The following is a 23,163-nucleotide window of genomic DNA, read 5'->3' on the forward strand; positions in this document are numbered from 1 at the left end:
AGATAGAGACTCTCAATCAGGAAAGCTCCGCAAGCTACTGGGCGTGACTGAGTGGTACAGTACATGAAGAAAATCTCTTCCGTACTTACGTGTGTATCAATGTTACTCTTCCCTAGGAAGGTGTGAGCAATAATCATCTGAAAATATCTGAAAGCAGGATTATGGATCTTGTTAGAGATTTTGGTGGAAGGGTCCGGGCTACCTCCACATGTAATGTCACTCCAGAACTTCTCAACGTCTCTACTCAGGAAATAGCTCATAGGGAGCTGAGATGAGGCATCATAAGTAGTCTAAAATCCAAGTAAGTCACCAAAACACTTATGGTTGAAGGTGTATTTTGTCCCAAACATCCTGAAATTAATGTAGCCACCATCACTAGCGTGACCAACATAGGTCTCGTAGTTCAGCGAGCTCAAGAACTCCAAAGTGAGGTTCCTGTAAGTCACATGCATCGCTTCAGTATACTCATCCCATTGCAACTGATTGCATAAATTCCTGACACTAGGCTCAATGCCTAATGCTTCCATGCAGCTTGAATCAGGATATCTGGTGGGCATCATTGGGCGATGGGAAAGCATGGCCTAGCGTTGCTCCTGTACTGGGTCATGAAAGATCACTGGCATAGTCTCGAAATTCTCCATCCTGAAAAGTTAGATTAAAAACAGAGGACATCTGAAATCGCAAACATTGCAAATGTTAGTATAAACATAAATATATATATATATATATATATATATATATATATATATATCTATATATATATATATATCTATATATATATCTATATATATATATATCTATATATATATATATATATATATATAATATATATATAAATATATATATATATATATATATATATATATATATATATATATATATATATATATCTATATATATATATATATATATATATATATATATATATATATATATATTATATATAGATATATATATATATTTATATAGATATATATATATATATATATATATATATATATATATTATATAGATATATATATATATATACATATATATATATATATATGTATATATATATATATATCTATATACATATATATATATATATATATATATATATATATATATATATATATATATATATATATATATATATATATATATATATACATATATATATATATATATATATATATATATATATACATATATATATATATATACATATATATATATATATATATATATATATATATATATATATATACATATATATATATATATATATACATATATATATATATATATATATATATATATATAAAACATATGAAATATAAATCGAAATAGTAAAAGTGAAGTAAAGGGAAAAGAAATCATAGGTTGCCTCCCATGCAGCGCTTGTTTAACGTCGTTAGCTTGACGATTTGAACTTTATATATCAGAGGTAGGATTCGGAGGGTCGATGAGAGTATGGCCAGGGCATTCTATGGGGATGTCACCTCCTTGATATTGCTTTAGCATTTGTCCATTTACCACAAACGGATTACAGGAATTGTTCCGGATTTCAACTTCTCCAAATTTGAGGATTTTGGAAACCTTAAAGGGGCTTGTCCATCTCGAACGCAGCTTACCTGGAAAAAGTCGTAATCTGGAATTGAAATGGAGAACACAGTCGCCTATATTAAAGTCCTTTTTCACAATCCATTTGTCATTCCATGCTTTGGTTCTTTCTTTGTATATAATGGCATTCTCGTAAGCGTTCTGGCGGAGTTCCTCCAATTTTTGGATATCGAGGATTTGCTTCTCGCCAGATGCTAGGTAATCCAAATTCAGGGTCTTGATGGCCCAATATGCTTTGTGCTTAAGTTCAAAAGGTAAGTGGCATGACTTTCCATAGACTAACTAGTATGGTGTAGTTCCAATAGGGGTTTTGTAAGCCATTTTGTAGGCCCACAATGCTTCTATTAGCTTTTCAGATCAATTTTTTCTGGATAATGAAACAGTTTTTTCCAAGATTTGCTTAATCTCTCTGTTTGATACTTCCACTTGACCATAAGTCTAGGGATGATATGGTGTTGCTACTCTGTGTTTTAGTCCATACTTTCTTAAGAGTTTATCGAATATCCTGGATATAAAATGTGATCCACCATCACTTACGATAAGTCGTGGTAATCCAAATCTGGGAAAAATATTTTTTTAAACAAGTTGATGACTACTCTTGTGTTGTTAGTGGGTGATGCTATAACTTCTATCCATTTGGACACCTAGTCGATGACTACCAAAATATACCGGTTTCCCATCGAAGATGGAAAATGTACCATGAAATCAATACCTGAAACATCAAATAATTCCACTTCTTGGATGTTCTTCAAAGGCATTTCGTCGTGTCTTGAGATGTTTCCAGCGTGTTGGCACCTGTCACATTGGAAAATATAAGTATGGACATCACGCCATAGTGTTGCCCAATAAAGACCAACTTGAAGGATCTTAGTGTATGTCTTCAATGTGCTTGAATGTCAACCATAAGGTGAAGAGTGACAATGCTCTATGATATTTCTAACTTCTTCTTCCGGGACGCAACATCGAAAGATGTTATTTGTTCCTCTTTTAAAAAGTAGTGGTCTGTCCCAATAGAAATGTCTTACATCTTTAATGAACTTCTTCTTTTGTTGATAATTTAGGTCAGGTGGTATGATATTAGCGGCTAGATAATTCACAAAATCAGCGTACCATGGTACGCTGCTAATCTCAAAAACTGTTCCAAAGTTGTCTCTATCAGGTTCAAGGGGAACGGTACCTAACTTAGCTATCAATCTGTCATAGGTGAAATCATCATTTATAGGTAAACGGTCTAGCTTCAAGTGCTCTAGTCTGGAAAGATGATCTGCAACTACGTTTTCTGTTCCTTTTTGGTCTCAGATATCTAAGTCGATTTCTTGTAGCAAAAGGATCCATCTGAGTAACCTAGGTTTCGCATCCTTTTTGCTTAGAAGGTAATGGATAGCTGCATGGTCTATATAGACTATAATCTTAGATCCGACAAGATAAGACCTAAATTTATCAATTGCAAAAAACTATAGCTAAGGGTTCCTTCTCTGTTGTCGTATAATTGAGTTGAGCGGCATCTCAGGTTCTACTAGCGTAATATATCACATGTAATTTCTTATTTTTTCATTATCCTAAAACAGCTCCATCAGCGAAATCGCTAGCATCACTCATTATTTCAAAAGGTTAAGTCCAATCCGGAGTTTGTAAAATGGGTGCTGAAATTAGCGCGTGTTTTAAATGATTAAAGGCTTCGATACATTTTTCATTGAAAATGAATTCGACGTCTTTCATCAGAAAGCATCGGTAAAAACTGGCGTGTCCAAGAAAACTTCGGACTTCTCTAACAGTCTTAGGAGGGTTAAGGTTTTCTATCACTTCTACCTTTGCTTTGTCGACCTCAATGCCTCTTTCAGATATTATATGTCCTAACACTATGCCTTCTTTAACCATAAAGTGGCACTTCTCACAATTTAATACAAGGTTAACTTCCACGCATCTTTCTAGGATTTTCTCAAGATTAATGAGGCAATTCTCAAAGTCAAACCCACATACCGAGAAATCATCCATGAACACTTCCATAATTTCGTCTAGATAATCTACGAAGATTGACATCATACAATGTTGGAAAGTAGATGGCGCATTGCAGAGTCTAAACGGCATTCGTCTCTAAGAAAATGTTCCATAAGGACAAGTGAAGGTTGTTTTCTCTTGATCCTCGGGGTGTATGGGTATTTGGAAAAATCCAGAATATCCATCCAGATAACAAAAGTAAGAGTGTCTAGCAAGATGCTCAAGCATTTGATCTATGAATGGAAGGGGGAAATGGTATTTCCTAGTTGCCTTATTGAGTTTCCTATACTCTATGCACATACGCCATCCGCCTTCTATACGTTTAGCCACATGCTTTCCCTTCTCGTTCTACACGACTGTGATGCCTCCCTTTTTGGGTATCACATGTACAAGACTTACCCATTTACTATCGGAGATCTGATAGATTATACCAGCTTCTAGCAGTTTAAGGACTTTCTTCTTCACCACCTCACTCATTACAGGGTTGATTCTTCTCTAATGCTCTCTAGAAGGTTTTGAATCCTTCTCTAGCGAGATCCTGTGCTTACACACGGATGGGCTTATACCTTTTAAATCAGAGATATTGTATCCTAAGGCAGAGGGGTATCTTCATAAAACATCAAGAGTTGGCTTGTTTCGTCTTGGTTCAAGGTGGCACTAACTATTACTGGGAGGTTCATTTCTTTATCCAAAAACTCGTATCTTAGGTTCTTGGGCAATTCCTTAAGTTCTTGAGCTAGTTTTTAAGAGTTTGGTGAAAGGTCTGGAGTAAGGGCCAAACATTCGTTAGCGTGAGGTTCCGTTTCCTTTAGCTCGTCATCCTTTTCATTCGGGTTCGAAAATGGTTCGATCATAGGTTCTTCTTAATCAAATTCCCGTATGCATTCATGTATGACATCAATCTCGTAACATGCGTCTCTTATGATTGGTGCCATCAGGAACTTTGAAAGAATAAACTCTATCTTTTCATTTCCTACTTCGAAAGTTAATTTTCCTCTTTTAACATCTATTATAGCTCCGACTATTGATAACAATGGTCTACCTAAAAGGATAGGGATATCGTCGTCTTCCTTGATATCCATGACCACAAAGTCCGTCGAGATATAAAGTTGACCGCTCCTAACGAGGATGTCTTCTAATATGCCTACAGGATACTTAATAGATCTATCGGCTAATTAGAGGGACATCTTATTTGGTTGTAATTCTCCTAATTTTAACCTTTTACACAAAGCTAAGGGCATTAAACTCACACTAGCGCCTAAGTCTAGGAAAGCTTTGTCGATCATATGACTCCCTAGAATGCAAGGTATAGAAAAACTCCTAGGGTCTTTCTCCTTCTTAGCAAGTTTATTCTCGGAAATAAAGTTTCATTCCAAGGGTTTGGGATCGTCAAGCCTACGTTTGTTAGTTAAGATGTCTTTGAGAAATTTGGCGTAAGATGGAATTTGGGTGATGGCTTCAGTGAAAGGAATCTCTACATGAAGCTTCTCTATTACTTTAATAAACTTTTGGTATTGGTTATTGATTTTGGTTTGTTTAAGTCGTTGCAGATATAGAATTGGTGGTTTGTATGGGATGGTGGTTTATAAGTTTTATCCTTGGCTTCTCCTTCATGGTCGGTTTGTTTTTCGGGTTCTACTGGTTCCCCTCCTTGGTTGGTAGGTATATTTTCTTTAGAAGCTTTGGACTCGCTCATTGCTGGGTTATCAGGCCCTTCGTAAGCGGTCCCACTTCTTAATGTGATAGCGTTAGATTGCCCTCGAGGGTTGAGTTGGGCTTGTCCAGGGAATTGTCCTCCAGGTGTAGTTTGCGGGGCTTGGTTTTGTGCTACCTATGAGATCTGGGTTTCAAGCATCTTATTGTGAGTAATTATCTAATTAAACATAGTCCCTAATTGCGTTATCAGTTCGTTTACGTGAATGTTATGGTTTAGGAATTCTTTATTTTGCTGAGTCTGGCATGATATAAAGTTATCCATGATCTTCTCAAGGCTAGGCTTCTAGGGCACAACTTGCATAGGTTGACTTGGCTTTTGGGCTTGAAAACCTTGTGGTCTTTGAGGTGCATAATTTTGGATAGGGTTCTGGTTTTTATAGGAAACATTTGGGTGATTCTTCCATCCAGGGTTATAAGTGTTTGAAATGGGTTACCTTGGGCGTAATTCACTTGGTCGGTGTTCAGGTCGTTCAAAAGGTTACAACCTGCCGATTCGTGTCCTTTAGATCCACAAAGTTCACACTTTGGGTGGAATACCGCTGCGGTGTTAGAGTTTGCAGAAATATGTTCGATCTTAAGGGCTAAAGCCTCCATTTTCGCTTGCATCATGTCTATAGAACTTATCTCATGTATTTCACCTTAGGTCTCCTTTTTCTCTACTGATGCTCGTTCAGTTCCCCATTGGTAATGATTTTGGGCCATATCCTCAATTAGGTCACAAGCTTCAGGGTAACGTTTGTTGATCAACACGCCACCAGCGGCAACGTCGATGCTCATCTTTGTGTTATAATCGAGTCCATTGTAGAAGGTATGAACGATTAGCCATTGTTCTAGGCCATGGTGTGGACAGACTCTTGACAGCTCCTTGTATCTCTCCCAAGCTTCAAAAAGTGATTCTCCTTGGTTTTGTGTAAATCTAGTTATTTGGTTTCGAAGAACAATTGTCTTACTAGGGGGAAAATATCTAGCAAGGAATACTCTCCTAAGGTCTTCACAGGTAGTTATTCAGTTAGTTAGAAGTGAATCTAACCATGAACGTGCTCTATCTCTGAGGGAGAAAGGAAATAATCTTAAACGAATCGCATCAGGTGAAGCACCGTTGGATTTAATGGTGTCATCCAGTTGGATAAAGGCTTTTAAATGTTGATTGGGGTTCTCAGTAGCGAGACCCGCGAATTGGTTCTGTTGCATCAATTGCAGTAAAGATGGTTTTAGTTCGAAATTGTTAGCAGGAATGAGGGGGTTTACTATACTAGAACTAGGTTCCTCGTCATAGGGTTGGGAAAATTCCTTAAGAGGTCTCCGGTCGCGATTCTCGGCCATAGCTTTCTTAATTCTGACGAGTAAGAGGCGTGTACGAGTGTAACGTTCGGGTTCCGCTAAAGGATCTACTAAATTTCCGGTACTACGAGTTCTTCGCATTTACCGGCTAATAATGCCTTAGTCTAGACGGTGTAACAACAGGGTACGAAATTTGACGAAGTTGGTCCCCGGCAACGGTGCCAAAAACTTGATCGCTCTATTCGCAAGTGCATGAATCACATCAGAGTAATATAAAAGAATATTGATTCCACAGATGCCAAATCGTCAATCTATCAATTACTATTGATGTCGAAAAATAACAGTAAATAAAGAAAATGATAAATACAGTGCAAAAAAAGATAGGCTTGAATGTATTTCACGTCAGTTAAACGATGCTTCGATTGTCTAAATAGAACTACTTATGGGGTAATATTTTCTACTCTTGAAAAGAATCCATTTAACAGGAACTGTCGCTTTCGCGTATTCAGAACCGGGTTTACCCTTAAATTAAGGCCTTTTCTTGTCAGTTATAAAAGGTGCGCATAACGCTAAAGTAGTAAACCTATTTTTAAGAAATAAGACTCGTAAGTTTAGTTGAAAAGTGATTTTGATTTAGAAAGTTTACCCAAGGAGTTTCCTGATTTTAAATCCATCAACGGGTCCGAAAACTATTTCAAAAATCATTTTTCCTTAAAGTGATAAAAATTCCTAGTTAACTAATCTAGGGTGCCCTCGAATTAAAAATCAAAACAGCCCCTAAAGCATTTCTACAGATGCAATATGTGAAACATCTCTTTAACCGCGATCCTTACATTTTAACCTTTGAAAGATTTAGCCAGATATGGTAATACAAAGAAATACAGTGATATTGATCATGATAAAAAGAAGTTTAGAATGTAAGGAGTGAAGAATAAGTAAAGCGTGTAAAACAATTAAAAACGACCAATAAAGATAATGGTGAGAAAATTAAATAAAGTAAAGACAATGGTAGAAAATTAAATAAAGTAAAGACGATGGCAGTAAATTAAATAAAGTTAGGCATGGCAAGCAATTAAATAAAGTAAAGCATGACAAGGAATTAAATAAAGTAAAACATGGCGAGTAATTAAATAAAGTAAAGCATGGCAAGTAAACTAAAAAGGCGATTAAATTAGAACCTGCTCCAAACTGAGGCATAAATCTGGTACAAGGACTGTAGATGTTTAATTGGCTGCATTGTATGGTAAAACACTAGCTGGATTCTAATGTCTTGACTGATGTCATGACATGCTGTGGAGATGTTTGTTTGACTGCATTGTATGTTAGAATATCTAACTATACTCTGATGTCTTAGCTGATGTCATGACATTCTGAGTAGTGTACTGCAGGATTAGCTAATACAGGATTTATTGAATGTCAAACTGGATGTTATGACATTCATCCCTGTCAGCAGTTACTGAGGAATAGAACAAGTGATGTTCTACTATAACTCAGTATTTATTGTAAGTCTGCTTATCAAGAGGATAACAGACCTGATGTAAGTCTCTATGTGTGAATGTCAAATTGGATGCTTTGACATTTATAATTGTACGCTGATACTGAAGCATGGACAGATTGATTTTGTACAGTACAACAAATTGTACAGTCTGTTTTCAAGAAAAACAAACTTAGCATATGGTCCTTGATTTGGATGTCAAACTGAATGTTGTGACATTCATTCCTGACAGCATATGCTATATTGTAGGATGTTTAGTTTTTCTGTTTCAGCATTTTTCTCAGGCTATTCTTCAGGGATTCAACAGCTGAGAGAAAATCCAGGATACCAACAACCAAGCTACAATCAATGAACCTAACAAATAGCCTATTTGTTAGTAACCTAGATATGGAATTCAGGGGAACTCGCGTGACCTTAATTTCAGATAGATACAAGTTCAAGGCTTAAGTGCTGCAATATAAAAGGATGGCAATCCTTCATTCAGAACTAGGGATTTTTAGGCGTGAAGATTTAGGGTGTCCAATCTACTTCACTGCTGTATTTTTGTGTGTCTTGTATTAGACGTATCTTGTAAGCCAAGCTTTTATCACTGAGATGATTGCATTGGTATAGGGTGTTCATTGAGTTTTAAGCGTGAGTGCTGTGTATCTTGATTAAAGTTGTTAAGCACAATCAAGAGTTGTTTGAAGTGTGACTTCATACTTGTCTTTAATATTGATTAAAGGTAGTAATCACTGAGGTGATTGAGGGGGAGTGAGTAGGAACTCTGATCTTAGTGTAAGATTGAAATTGCATTAGGTAGGTATTAAGTGATAGGGTTAAACAGTTGGTTTAAGGTCTGAATTAATACTACTAATAGTGGATTTCCTCCCTGGCTTGGTAGCCCCCAGACGTAGGTCATGTTGGACTGAACTGGGTGAACAATTACTTGTGTTATTTACTGCACTTACTTTTAAGTTCTGCATAATTCTTGTCTCCGCAGAATTGGATGTCATAACAACCCGTGTGACATCGAAAGTCTGATAACTAGAATTTCAATTGGCATCAGAGCAGGCACCCTGCCTGTTAATTTCAATTGGCATCAGAGCAGACACTCAAATAGACCACCCATGTTGGATGGCTCTAACTATGATGACTGGAAGCCTCGTATGATAGCCTTCTTAAGGTCTCTAGATAGCAAAGTCTGGAGAGCTGTCAACAAAGGATGGGAACATCCAACGAAAACAGGTGAAGATGGAGTCAGTGTGCAAATTCCTGAAGAAGAGTGGGACAAGGAGCAAGAGGCATTAGCCCTTGGAAATTCTAAGGCCTTGAATGCATTGTTCAATGGAATCAGTAAGAACATCTTCAGGCTGGGGCACCACTGTGAGCTAGCTAAGGAAGTTTGAGATACCCTCAAGATAACTCATGACGGTACCTCCAAGGTGATGATGTCCAAACTTCAGATGCTGACCACCAAGTTTGAAAATCTGAGGATCAAAGAGGATGAGACTATTCATGACTTTCACATGAATATTCTTGAAATTGCAAACACCTCTGGTGGACTAGGTGAGAAAATGGCTGAAGAGAAACTTGTAAGAAAGATTCTCAGGTCCTTGCCTAAGAGATTTGCTATGAAGGTCACAGCCATAGAGGAGGCTTAAGACATCTGAAATATGAAGGTGGATGAGCTCATTGGTTCTCTCCAAACCTTTGAAATGGGCTTGTGTGAGAATGATGAAAAGAAGAACAAAAGCATAGCTTTTGTATCAAATACTGAAGAGAATTCAGAAGAAGGAAACATTGGGGGAAATGAAAGCATTTCAGAAGCCCTAGCCATGCTTGGAAGACAGTTCAACAAGTTCATAAAGAAGGTTGATCAACAGGGTAGACCTAATGTCAAGAACTCTTCATATGACATCTGTAGAAAGTCAAAATATGAAGAAAAGGTCACTCATGGCAAGGGAATCCAGTGCCATGGATGTGAAGGTTATGGTCATATTAGAGCTGAATGCCCTACATTCCTCAAGATGCAACAGAAAGGGCTAGCTGCCACCTGGTCTGAAGAAGACTCTGAGAGTGAATCTGAAGGAGAATCTGCTAAACATGTCACTACTCTGACCAGTGTCTGTGCCTCATAGGATAACTCAAGCGGGGATGAGCTTACCTTGGATGAACTTGCTGCTTCATATAAAGAGTTATGTGTTAAAAGTGCAGAAGTATGTATCCAAGGAGAAAAGCAGAAGAAAATCATCAAAGAGCTGGAAGCTGAGAAATAGAAGCAGCTGAAAGTCATAGATGGTCTGAATGGTGAGATTTCTTTGTTGACAGCTAAGCTAGAACAAATGACAAAATCCATCAGAATGTTGAGCAAAGGAACTGACACCTTGGAAGAGATTCTAAAGGTAGGACAGAAGTCAGGAACCATGTCTGGTTTAGGTTTTGCTAAGAAGTCTCCAGCTGAACTCAAAAGATCTAAGGCTGAAGTTCAGAAATTGAAGCAGAAGTCACAACCGATGTCTCAACATCAGAGAACCAGAATGAGTAACCATCAGAAGAAGAAATTTCAGAGATGGAGATGTCATTACTGTGGTAGATTTGGTCACATAAAACCCTTCTGCTACAGGCTGCATGGTTATCCCAACCAGAATACTCAAGTCAGACCTAAGCAGAAGGCGTCTAAGCTTAATGTCCCCATTAAAAAACAAAAATGGGCTGATAATCAGACATCTCATGTCAGACCTAAGCAGCAGGCATCTAAGCTTAATCGCTCCCTTGAGAATCAACAATGTGTTGCTAAACTAGCTCACACATCTCCAAGGGCACCTACCAGACAAGACTGGTACTTTGGTAGTTGCTGCTCAAGACATATGACTGGAATGAGCAACTTATTGGTGGACCTACAACCCCATGTCACCAAGTATGTGACATTTAGTGATAGATCTAAAGGAGAAGTCAAGGGTGTTGGTAAGCTGGATTGCCCTGGAGTTCCAAAACTGAGTAATGTGCTATTAGTAAGAGGACTAACTGCTAATCTCATCAGCATAAGCCAGCTATGTGACCAAGGATTCAATGTGAAATGCACTAAGGGAGGTTGTGTGGTGTTGAATGGTTGCAACCAGGAAGTAATGAGAGGAGCCAGATCCAAAGATAACTGTTATCTATGGATATCCAAAGACTCACTCTTCTCCTCCAAGTGCCCCTTAGCCAAGGGAGAGCTGGAAGTGAAGCTGGAACATGGAAGACTTGGACAACTTCATTTAAAAGGAATGAAGAAGATCATATCCATGGAAGCAATCCCAAATCTCTTTGTGAAAAGAAAGGCAGACTGTGGAAAATGTCTGATTGAAAGCTGTGAGTCATTGTCATTTATTGGTCATCATACAAATGCAGCAGTAGCAAGGAATAAACAGATGTGTGGACCACTGTCCATTGCAGAAGCTAAGTACCTAGCTTCTAGTAGCAGGGGTTCATCACTGGTATGTATGAACCTGATGCCGACTGAGTACAATGTCACTCAGAATGTCATGACATTGAACGCTACTCAGGTTGACAAAGTTAAGGGCAAAGAGGGAATGTGCGCCTCTGAGAAATTATAGCAACTAATAATGCTAGTTAGCTACTGTTTAGTAAGGCAACTTATTAAACAATTAATAGTGCACTCTGAGTGGTCAACAAATAATAGACATTACTCGTGCAAAAAGCGTTTACTATTTCATCGCTTCAATCCTCAGTCTTGCAAACTTTCTTCCAAAGAAACGGTTCAACTCTCCTCCGAGACGTTAATCATGTCGCACAAATCCAACTCAACCACCTACACGACCATGTTTGATTCCCCCAGCACTGAGTCTTGCAACCCTAACCGGGAGGATCCTGTTGCTGACGCTGCAACTTCGTCCCATGCAAGAAGACCTAAGGAAACGGTCTCCGGATTTTCCTCAGAAATCACTCTTGATGAACAAACAAGGGAAGGCTCGAGGTATGTGTATAACTCCATTGCAACTATTGTCACTCAGATACTATCTAGTAATCGGAATGTTCCTGGGGTTTCGGTTCCCTTGAACACTATCATACCTGATATTGTTACATGTCAAGATAACGCTGTAGTGTTAAGAAAGAATGTCTCTGACAATGTTGAGCAACCTGAGGCTCATGAGGGGTCAAAGATTGACAAACCCTCAGGCAATGTGAGGGGTGAGAAGGTCGGTGTCACCCAAGATGTCAGTGACAACCCTAATGTTGACACTGTGAATCTGGAAGAGCTCTCTGATAATGAACTATTGACCTCAGTTGTCCCTAGCTTAGCCAAAAGAGTTAGGACTAGGAGAGAGAAGAAGACTGTGGTGCAGAGGTCCCCAACTAGGGAGGTGGACGTGACAACTTCTCCCAAGCAAAAGGTGACACAGAGTCCCCTCAAAAGGAAAGGACATGGACCTGCAAAATCTTGGAGCAAGGAGGTGCCCAAGAAAATGAAGACCAAGGTTGTTGTGGTGGAGTCTGATTCAGATGTCCCATGTGATGTCACAACATCGCTGTCTAAGAAGAAGCCAACCACTAGCAAGTTGGCTGCTAGTGTCCCAGAGGTACCTATTGACAATGTGTCATTTTAATTTTGCCTCTAGTGTGAACAGGTGGAAGTATGTCTATCACAAGAGGCTGGCCTTGGAGAGGGAACTAGCTCAGAATGCCTTGGAGTGTAAGGAGATTGTGGACCTTATTAAAGAGGCAGGGCTAATGAAAACTGTGACTCAACTCCCAAAGTGCTATGAGACCTTGGTGAAGGAGTTCATGGTCAATGTGTCTGAGGAATGTGCAGATGGGAAGTCCAGAGAATTCAGAAAGGTCTATGTGCGTGGCAAGTGTGTGACCTTCTTTCCCTCAGTAATCAATATGTATTTGGGAAGAGCTGATGTAGTGCAACCAGAGCTTGAAGTGACTGACAACAGAATCTGTCAAGTCATCACTGCAAATCAAGTTCGGAAGTGGCCTCTTAAAGGGAAGCTGGTGGCCAGCCAAGTCAGTGTGACGTATGCCATGCTACACAAAGTTGGAGCTGCCAACTGGGTGCCCACAAATCACAAGTCAACTATGTCTGTGATGCTTGGAAAGTTCATCAATGTTGTTGGAACCAAGGCAAAGTTTGACTATGGTACCTACATCTTTGATCAGACCATGAAACACGCTGGGAGTTTCAGTGTGAAGGGACCTATAGCATTTCCTTCTCTCATATGTGGCATTGTGCTGAATCAATTCCCAAACATCTTGACTGACAATGACTTTGTGAAAAGAAGAGAGAGTCCATTGGCCTTCAACTACAAACTGTTTATGGGTAAGCATGTCCCCGACATTGTCATGACATCAGGAGAAACATCCAATGTTGGCAACCAACCAGATAAAGCTGCTATCATTGCTGTGCTCAGAGAGACTTGCAAAGAGCTGGAGGTTAGGAAGCTCGCCCTGGAAAAGCTGATTTTTCAATTGGAGATGTCTACTGAGGATACAGATGGAGCTGCAAGGCAAAGCTCAGAGGGTGAGGAGGAGACCAGTTCTGATGATGACACTAATGATGAGGCTGATGAATAAATCAAGTCTGTAATTCTGTCATTTATGTAATTCTGTTTATGTTATGTGGATCTGTAATTTTAAGTGTTGCTTTGGCAACATTTTTGACAAAAAGGGGGAGTAACGGGTGATACCCCAGGACAACAGATTGTTTTGCTTATTGCTAAACAGATATTTAAAACAGATATTCGTGACAGGTTCAAGATCTCCTACTATGCAGCTGTTGTTCCACTTCTAATAAGTGTGAGTATATGTATGTGTGCTGCAATTAGAAGTTTTTATTTAACTTTTGTATGTGTGCTGATATGTGAAGTTTTTATTTAACTTCCATGTGTGTGAGTGTGCTGCAACTCTGAGTGTATTAGCTAGGTAAATTTCCTGCTAGATGTATGATTTCCGCTGCTATGGACTCTGTTGTGAGACCAAAGTGTTTTAGCCAAAAATTTGCCAAAGGGGGAGTTTGTAGATGTTTAATTGGCTGCATTGTATGGTAAAACACTAGCTCGATTCTAATGTCTTGACTGATGTCATAACATGTTGTGGAGATGTTTGTTTGACTGCGTGATATGGAATTTAGGGGAACTCGCGTGACCTTAATTTCAGGAAGATACAAGTTCATGGCCCAAGTGCTGCAATATAAAAGGATGGCAATCCTTCATTCAGAACTAGGGATTTTTAGGCGTGAAGATTTAGGGTGTCCAATCTACTTCACTGTTGTATTTTTGTGTGTCTTGTATTAGACGTATCTTGTAAGCCAAGCTTTTTATCACTGAGATGATTGCATTGGTATAGGGTGTTCATTGAGTTGTAAGTGTTGTGTCACTCTAAGCTTTTAAGCGTGAGTGCTGTGTATCTTGATTAAAGTTGTTAAGCACAATCAAGATTTGTTTGAAGTGTGACTTCATACTTGTCTTTAATATTGATTAAAGGTAGTAATCACTGAGGTGATTGAGGGGGAGTGAGTAGGAACTCTGATCTTAGTGTAAGATTGAAATTGCATTGGGTAGGTATTAAGTTATAGGGTTAAACAGTTGGTTTAAGGTCTGAATTAATACTATTAATAGTGGATTTCCTCCCTGGCTTGGTAGCCCCCAGACGTAGGTCATGTTGGACTGAACTGGGTGAACAATTACTTGTGTTATTTACTGCACTTACTTTTAAGTTCTGCATAATTCTTGTATGCGCAGAATTGGATGTCATAACAACCCGTGTGACATCGAAAGTCTGATAACTAGAATTTCAAGGACGTAAATAAACCTTTGACTTTGGAAATAAAGATGACAACAAAATCAAAGTGCTCCAACTCAATTACACTAAGGTGCGATAACCCCTCGATGTGACGAATTACCGCTTTTATAGATGATATTATAGTCTTAGTGTTGTAAACTAAGTTGGATGATTTGTGTAGCGGGGTATTCGTTACCTTTAGATTTATTGACTAAATCAAAAGTAAATCATACAATTCGAGTCGCCACCGCACTTCTTTTTATCCAAAGGAAAGGTTAGAAAACGAACAAAAACCGAGGAGTTTTATCAAATCAAAAACTAATAAAAATGTCAGAGATCTGGGTAAGGGGGTTGGTTATGCAATGGGAAGGTTTTAAGCACCCAAAACATCCTTAGTACTCTAAGGGAGCCCTTTTTGAAAATGTTGTATGGTAGGTTGGTGTTTGTGAAAATATTTGTGCAAACATGATTGAGGAGATGAGAAGAGAATGTACATATTATTTACAATTTTGTTGTTTGAATGGATAAACCCATTGCCTATGTACCATCACAAAGGTAGGATCAAAACCTCATAGTTCGGGGTAAAAATCTCAAAATAAGTTGGTGAGTTGATTTGACAAAAGCCTAAGGTCTTTTGTTATCAAAGGGAGAAAACTCAACCTAAACCACAGTCCACCATGTGAAGAGAGCTTCAACATACTAGTGAGGGATCCACCCTATAATAAGTATGGAAGACTTATAGTCAAATCACTAAGGATAAGGTGAGGTTTACATCAACCTCTATGATAAGTCAACCCTAATAGCTAATGTTTATGAAAAGCTTTGGCAAAAGTGGTCATTGGAACCACAAAACAATTTGAGTGAGTTGTATTTACAAATAAAAAGTATTCACAAAATAAAGTCACAATTAACTTAAGATTCAATTCAAAATAAGTATTGTGAAAAGAGTTTGAAAAATCAAAGGCATAGTGCCTAGGTTTCTAATTTTGAAAACAATGTTAATGTTTGCACAAGAAGTTTGGCTTGGGTTGGAGTGGAGAGAAGAAGAGAAGGGTTAGGTCCTAAACATGCAAAGATGAGGGAAAAGAAATAAAACCACTTGGAGTTCCCTTCTTGAGATCATAAAGATGATCCAAGTTGCTCCTTTTCTTTGGACTTAGAAAGCAATAAGCAATTAACTCAAGCAATCAAGCAAATATTCGATCAAGCCCCTAGGAATCTTCCAATTGGCTTTGCCTCTTTTATCTTGGATGCTCATGACAATGGTCCTTCTAAATAGCTCAAGTTTAGGATCCCTATCACACAATAGCACACAAATCAAAAAGTTCCACAATGCAATAAAAGAATGGACAAAGAGAGAGTTTAGAATTAAAGGTCCTTTCAAATCATCTTCAAGATTAAGCATTCTAAAGGCATGAGGCCTAGTTGCTCTTCAACATATTTTTAGCATTTTAAAGCCATGAGGCCTAGTTGCTCTTGAAACTCCATTTAGCATAGGTAAGGTCCTAATTCTAAGTCCTTTCTCCTTTTGCATTGGGTCACACAAACAAAACAAAACAAACACAAGGCAATAATATTCACAATAATGTGCTCAAGTGAGCAAAAGGCAAATGGCATAAACATAAACATGAGTTTAAGTGAGCAAACGGCAAAAAGGAAAAATGAATTAATGAGCAAGGAATTAAATTGCATTAAAGTAAATTGCAGAAATTAAATGCTTGAATTAAATGTTAGTCATTAGTAGTTAGTGTTAGTGTGCCATAAGGCAATTTAGCGCTATGTTAAGCAATCGTAAGTGGATTAATGTAGTAGTCACACCTATCTGAGGCCGGTCAATAAAACTATAGGCAAATAAACCCAAGTTAGAGATCATAAATAGTAAGCCAAGCTCCTACAACTTGCCATGCCAAAAGAAAAGAAGAATGACCTTGTATGGATTGTTAGATTTTTTGCTTGACGAAGAAGCAACCTATCTTTGACACAAAGCAATTCACTTGATCTTTGATCAAGATGAATTTGATTTGGAATAAAGAAGGTTAAGTCTTTCATATGTCAAGGCTAACCACAAATCATTAACTTATTGGTCAAAGAAAAAAAAGAAGATGAAGATGGAAATGGAATGTACAAAATGAAAAGTTAAATGGCATAACCATAACACATTGATCAAACATGAATGGAATCATCATCAATCAATGGTAAACAGAAGTAAAGTGAAGATTAGAAGTCAAGAAAGGTCAAGCATATTTTTGGTATTTTTTTGGAATTAAAATAATGCAAAAAATAAAATGAACAAATAAAGGTCAAACTTCAAATCCAATTCAAATCAACTTGGAAAAGTCTAATTGGATCATCATAAGTCTAACATGGTCAAACAAGGTTTGACAAAATTTCTCATCATTTTTTGAAAACAGAAACTAATTTTAAACAATTAAAAATGAAGAAAAATAACATAATTGGACTAAAATCTCAAATAAATCTCAAATCAATTAAGAAATTGATGAGAATATTTTTCATAGATCCATCATCATCCAAAGATGTTAAGAAAATATTTTTGGCATTTTTTAATATCAAAAGGTATTTTAAATGAATTGAAAATAACCAGAAAAGAAATAATTCAAAAAAAAATATTAAATGGAAACACAAAAATAATTAAAAATCATTTTTAGAAAATAGAAGTTAAGATAAAAAATTTGCAATTGGTCCCATATTTTTGTGATTCCAAATAAAGAAGTTATAAATTTTTAAAAATAATTGGAATAAAAGAAATTAAAATGGACATTCAAAAATAGCAAAAAGCCTGAGGCGTCAGATCTCATTTCATTAATTGACGTCGCTCATCTTGTGGCTGGGAAACGCGCGCGCATGGTGCACTCTAGTCAACAACATGGCACAATGATTTAAATAAAGTCATAACAATGAAGCGCTAGGATTAGATCTGGAAACATGGATCCAAGGGTTGAGGCTAGGACGCGTGGGGACGATGGTGGAAACCACCATCTTCTCCGATGAAAAGGCCAGTTCCGGCAACCAGTTGCAGGTTTTAAAACCTCAACCATAGCACGCGATCTATATACCATTCGAAAGCTGGGGTGATGTACATCACCCCTGTGACCTTAGTTTCATCTCAAGATTCCTATGGAGGAAGAAATCTGAGGTTGAAATGTGAGGTGTTCAATCTGAACTTGTTCAATTCTCAAAATTAAAACCACAAATCAATTGCCTCTCACATGAGGACTTCAGAGATGCCATGAGGGATCTTAGGGTCAAAATTAGGGTCTTACAATTTGGAAATGAACTAGAACGACTTATTTATAGTGGAACTCAATAGCATGCAAAGACCAGGATGCCCTTCAGCTTCTCTTTAGTGGGAACGTGGAATTCGAAGGTGGCGCCCGCCACCCCTCCATGGCGCACGCCATGTGAGTAAATGGGGATGTGTCATGGCTTCTCCTATAGCGGCCGCCATGCAGAACGCCATGAGTACAATATTTGCCGAAAACCTTAATTTTTTGGTCTTTTTGCTTCGTTTCTTCTAAAAAGGTCCTGAAAGAGCTAAATACATGAAAACAACAAAAAAGAAGGCATAACACAAGCAAAATGATAATAAAGACCTAATAAACATGTGAAATTCGAGTCAAAAACGCGGTGTGATTCAGTGTGATCAACCATCTTATCCTCGAGAAGACTCAGATGAAGGCTTCTTTTAAGACCGAGATCCGTCGCATTCGAAGGAAGTACGCACCTTCAGCTAGATCTTTTGACATTGTTGTTAGGGATCCTTAGGATGACTAGTCTCCTTTTATCTTGTATTTTTCATTTGGTTTCTGAAATTGTACTTAGTGTAATCCTTCCAATTATATAAATGAAAAGAGATTTTTGGTCATATTAAAATTATTGCAAATGATATAGTAAGTTCCTCGAAAGTATAAAAAATAAATAAACAAGCATTGTATTTCATGCATCATGTGCATAAGCAGGTTTCTCTTTTTCCAGATGTCTCATTGGTGTTTTTTCTATGCTGAAGCCAAGCTGACTCATCGGTACAACACCCGCACCAATCATCTGAGAATTATGGAGCATCTAGAGCAAGAGAATAAAGAGCTGAAGGATGAAATCGCCCGCCTGACTCCCATGATGGAGTCAGTTCTTGCCGCTCAGAGCCAAGCTTCTCCAACACCTGCAACTCCTCCTCCTCAGAGGACTATTATTTCCGAGGTGGCTACATCTACCATGCCTGCTGCACCGCTACATCTACCATGATTTGCGCCTACATTTGCTTCCATGCCGACATCTAACCCGGTCATATCTGTGACACCTCCCGTTGTGCACACCTTACCTCGTGTAGAGGACACCATTTATCACTCCGAGCCATCTGAGGGTTTGGATGTCTATGAGAAAATGGATGAAATGAAAGATCAGTTTCTTGAGTTGCGCAAGGAATTGAAGATGCTAAGGGGTAAGGACTTGTTTGGAAAGAGTGTTGTTGAGTTGTGTTTAATGCCCAACGTCAAATCCTGGTGAAGTTCAAAGTGCCTGACTTTGAAAAGTATAAAGGGAACACTTGTCCGCTCAGTCATCTAGTGATGTATGTTCGTAAGATGTCTACTCAAACTGACAATGATCAACTGCTGATTCATTACTTCCAAGATAGACTGACCGGTGCTGCGCTAGATGGTATATGGGGTTGGATAGTGCAAGTATTTTCACCTTCACTGACTTGGGAGAGGCTTTTGTCAAGCAATACAAGTACAACGTTGATATGGTGCCTGATAGAGACCAGTTGAGGTCTATGTCTCAGAGAGATAAGGAGACGTTTAAAGAGTATGCACAGAGATGGAGGGAATTGGTTGCCCAGATCACTCCTCCTTTGGAGGAAAAAGAGATGACAAAGATTTTTCTGAAAACTCTGAGTTCATTTTATTATAAACGAATGATTGCTAGTGCCCCTAGTGACTTTACCGAAATGGTAAACATGCGGATGAGGCTTGAGGAAGGAGTCCGAGAGGGACGTTTATCGAAAGATGAAGCATCGTCGAGTAAGAGGTATGGCAGTAATTTTGGGAAGAAAAAGGATAATAAAGATAATGCAATAAGCGATGGGAGGAAGGGGAGGCCTCAGATCAGAAGGAATCCACCATCCCGTCAACATCATCATCAAGTATCTTCAGTTAACCCTATAATTTCTAATCAACAATCCATACCAGTTCAACAACAACCACAACGTCAACAACAACAATTGAAACAACGAACAAATACCTACAATAAAAACAATACCAACAATCATCATCAATAAAACTTTAAGAGGTAGAAGATCTATTTCGACCAGATTCCTATGTCTTATGCAGAATTATACCCATCTTTGGTTCTCAAGAACCTAATCCAACCGAGAAACCCGCCACAAATTCTGGAACCACTTCCATGGTGGTATAAGCCTGATCTCCGTTGTGCTTTTCATCAAGGAGCACCCGGACATGCTATGGAGAACTGTTATCCACTCAAGTATGAGGTTCAGAAGCCGATGAGGAGTGGAATGGTGTCCTTCGAGGACCGTGCGCCGAATGTAAAAACTAAACCGCTACCCGCCTATGGGAACTCTTCTGTTAATACGGTGGATGGTTGTTCTGGAGAGTTTAAGGTTTTTTATGTGCGTTTTATCCGGAGATCCTTGGTGCAGATGCATAAGGACATTTATTTAGTGAGTGATTGTGAGCATGACCATGAAAGTTGTGTTATCTGTAGTGTTAACTCGAGGGGTTGCGAAGTTGTGAAAAGGGACATCCAGCGACTGATGGATGAAGGCATGATTCAGATTGTTCAATCCTGTCATGTAGATGACAATGTAAATGTTGTAGTGCCCATTCTCAAGCATCCAGAAAGATTGGTAATTCAGTACGACAGCAGCAACAGTAATAATGTCAGCAATAGATCATTATCGCTGTTGGTTATACGGTTAGCGGACCCAGTCCCATATTCTTCTGATAAAGTTGTGCCATACCAGTATAATGCTACAATGATAGAAGGTGGTCAAGAGGTCCTGTTGCCTACGACTAGCTCTGTGGTGAGCATTGCTGATGTTACCAAGGTGACCCGTAGTGGTCGAGTGTTTGGGCCGGTGTTCCCAAAAGATAAGGAAGAATCAGTTGTGAGTAAGAAGGTGGAAATGCCTGTTGTAGATCCAGTTAGAGCATCAAAGGGTAAGTCTGGTAAATCCAGCGATTTGAAGGATAACGATGATGATGAGGTACTTAGGTTAATTAAAAGGAGTGAGTTTAATATGGTGGAGCAGCTGCTCCAAACCCCCTCGAAAATCTTAGTGTTATCTCTGCTCATGATTTCAGAAGCGCACAGAGAAGCACTGCAGAGAGTTTTGGAACAAGCGTTTGTAGAACATGATGTTACAGTGGATCAATTTGATCATATCATGGCTAACATCACTTCTTGCAATAATCTTAGCTTTTATGATGAAGAACTCCCCGAGGAGGGTAGGAATCATAATCTGGATTTGCACATTTCTATGAATTGCAAAAAAGATGTTTTGTCAAATGTGCTTGTTCACACCAGGTTGTCACTTAATGTTCTACCAAAGTCAACTCTGTCAAAGCTATCATACGTAGGAGCGCATATGAGGTATAGCGGTGTAATCGTCAAGGCTTTTGATGGTTCACGTAAAACAATTTAATAGTGAAGTGGACCTTCAAGTTAAGATAGGTCTGAGTGATTTTTAAATTACTTTTCAAGTAATGGATATTCACCCGGCCTATAGCAGTTTATTGGGAAGACCCTGGATTCATGAGGCAGGAGTTGTTAATTCCACATTGCACCAGAAGCTCAAATTTGTCAAGATCGGAAAGCTTGTGATTGTTGTTGGGGAGAAAGTGTTTTGGTTAGCCACTTGTCATCTTTCTCTTATGTTGAAGTTTAGGATGAGGTTGGAACTCCGTTCCAAGCCTTATCTATTACTGTTGAAAAGAGGGTTGGGGCACCTATGTCCTCATTGAAAGATGCTAAGAAGATTGTGGAAGAAGGCGATGTTGATCAGTGGGGGCGCATGGTAGAGGTCTCCGACAAAAAAGGTAGAGCTGGTTTGGGGTTCTAGAAAGGTTCATCAACTGCATGGTCTGAAGATATGCAACTTAGCTTCCATAGCGGAAGGTTCATTCATGGCAATGAACAACACTTAGCTTTTGTCCTAGAGGATGACGAAGGGGAAGACTGCACCAATTTTGTGACGCATGGAAAGGCTTGCAACAATTGGACTGTTGTTGATATACCTATTATTTTGCATCAATCTAAGTAATTGATTTTATATGTTTTTAAAATCCTTCTCCTATGCCTAAGGGAGAAGTGAACATTGTTTGGGCATTTCCAAATTAATCATTAATAAAATTAATTCTATTCATCCACATCTATGATGTTTTGTTTTTATTTTTTACTTTATTCGGAAAATGGTAATCACGAAGAAACATAAATAAACAATATAAGTGTCCATCTTCATAATATTTGTTCACAAATCCACTTCTCTAAAATCAAAATATCAAATCATTATGCAGGTTGGTTCCTAACCCCATTGAATACAATGATCCTTTTCCTTTTCCAAATTTTGAATTCCCTGTGTTCGAGGCCAAGGAGGAAAGTGAGGAGGAAGTGAGTGATGAATTATCTCGTCTTCTTGAGCAAGATGAAAAGACCATTCAGTCGTTCGAAGAGCAAATTGAGCTAGAGGACTTGGGTTCCAAGGAAGATGTAAAGGAAGTCAAGATTGGGGTCTCGACTGTGTCCAGATGTTAAGAAGGGGTTGATTGATCTTCTTCGAGAGTATTCAAATGTCTTGGCTTGGTCCTATCAAGACATGCCTGGTTTGGATTCTGAGATTGTGGAGCATAGATTGCCGTTGAAGCCAGAATGCCCGCAAGTCAAGCCGAAATTGAGAAGAACGCATCCTGATATGGCTGTGAAGATGAAAGAGGAAGTGCAGATGCAGATTGACGCCGATTTCCTTGTGACCGCTGAATATCCGCAATGGGTGGCCAATATTGTGGTTGTGCCAAAGAAAGACGCAAAAGTCCGCATGTGCGTTGATTATAGAGATTTGAATAAAGCCAATCCGAAAGATGATTTCCCTCTGCCACACATTGATATGTTGGTAGACAATACTGCTAAATTCAAAGTCTTTTCGTTTATGGATGGATTTTTCGGATATAATCAGATCAAGATGGAACCCGAAGATATGGAGAAGACCACATTCATTACACCTTGGGGAACATTCTGTTATAGAGTGATGCCTTTCCGTTTAAAGAATG

General features: G+C 38.5%; 1 non-coding gene across 1 annotated transcript; it reads left to right on the plus strand.

The window, feature by feature from the left end:
• Positions 1–6,151: 6,151 nt before the first annotated feature.
• LOC127077473 (small nucleolar RNA R71) lies at positions 6,152–6,258 on the plus strand. Its single transcript, XR_007787279.1, has one exon. It is a non-coding gene; the product is annotated as a small nucleolar RNA R71 (small nucleolar RNA).
• The last annotated feature ends 16,905 nt before the right edge of the window (positions 6,259–23,163 follow it).

The sequence above is a fragment of the Lathyrus oleraceus genome, chromosome 4 (assembly GCF_024323335.1).
Source record: "Lathyrus oleraceus cultivar Zhongwan6 chromosome 4, CAAS_Psat_ZW6_1.0, whole genome shotgun sequence".
Classification (NCBI taxonomy): domain Eukaryota; kingdom Viridiplantae; phylum Streptophyta; class Magnoliopsida; order Fabales; family Fabaceae; genus Lathyrus; species Lathyrus oleraceus.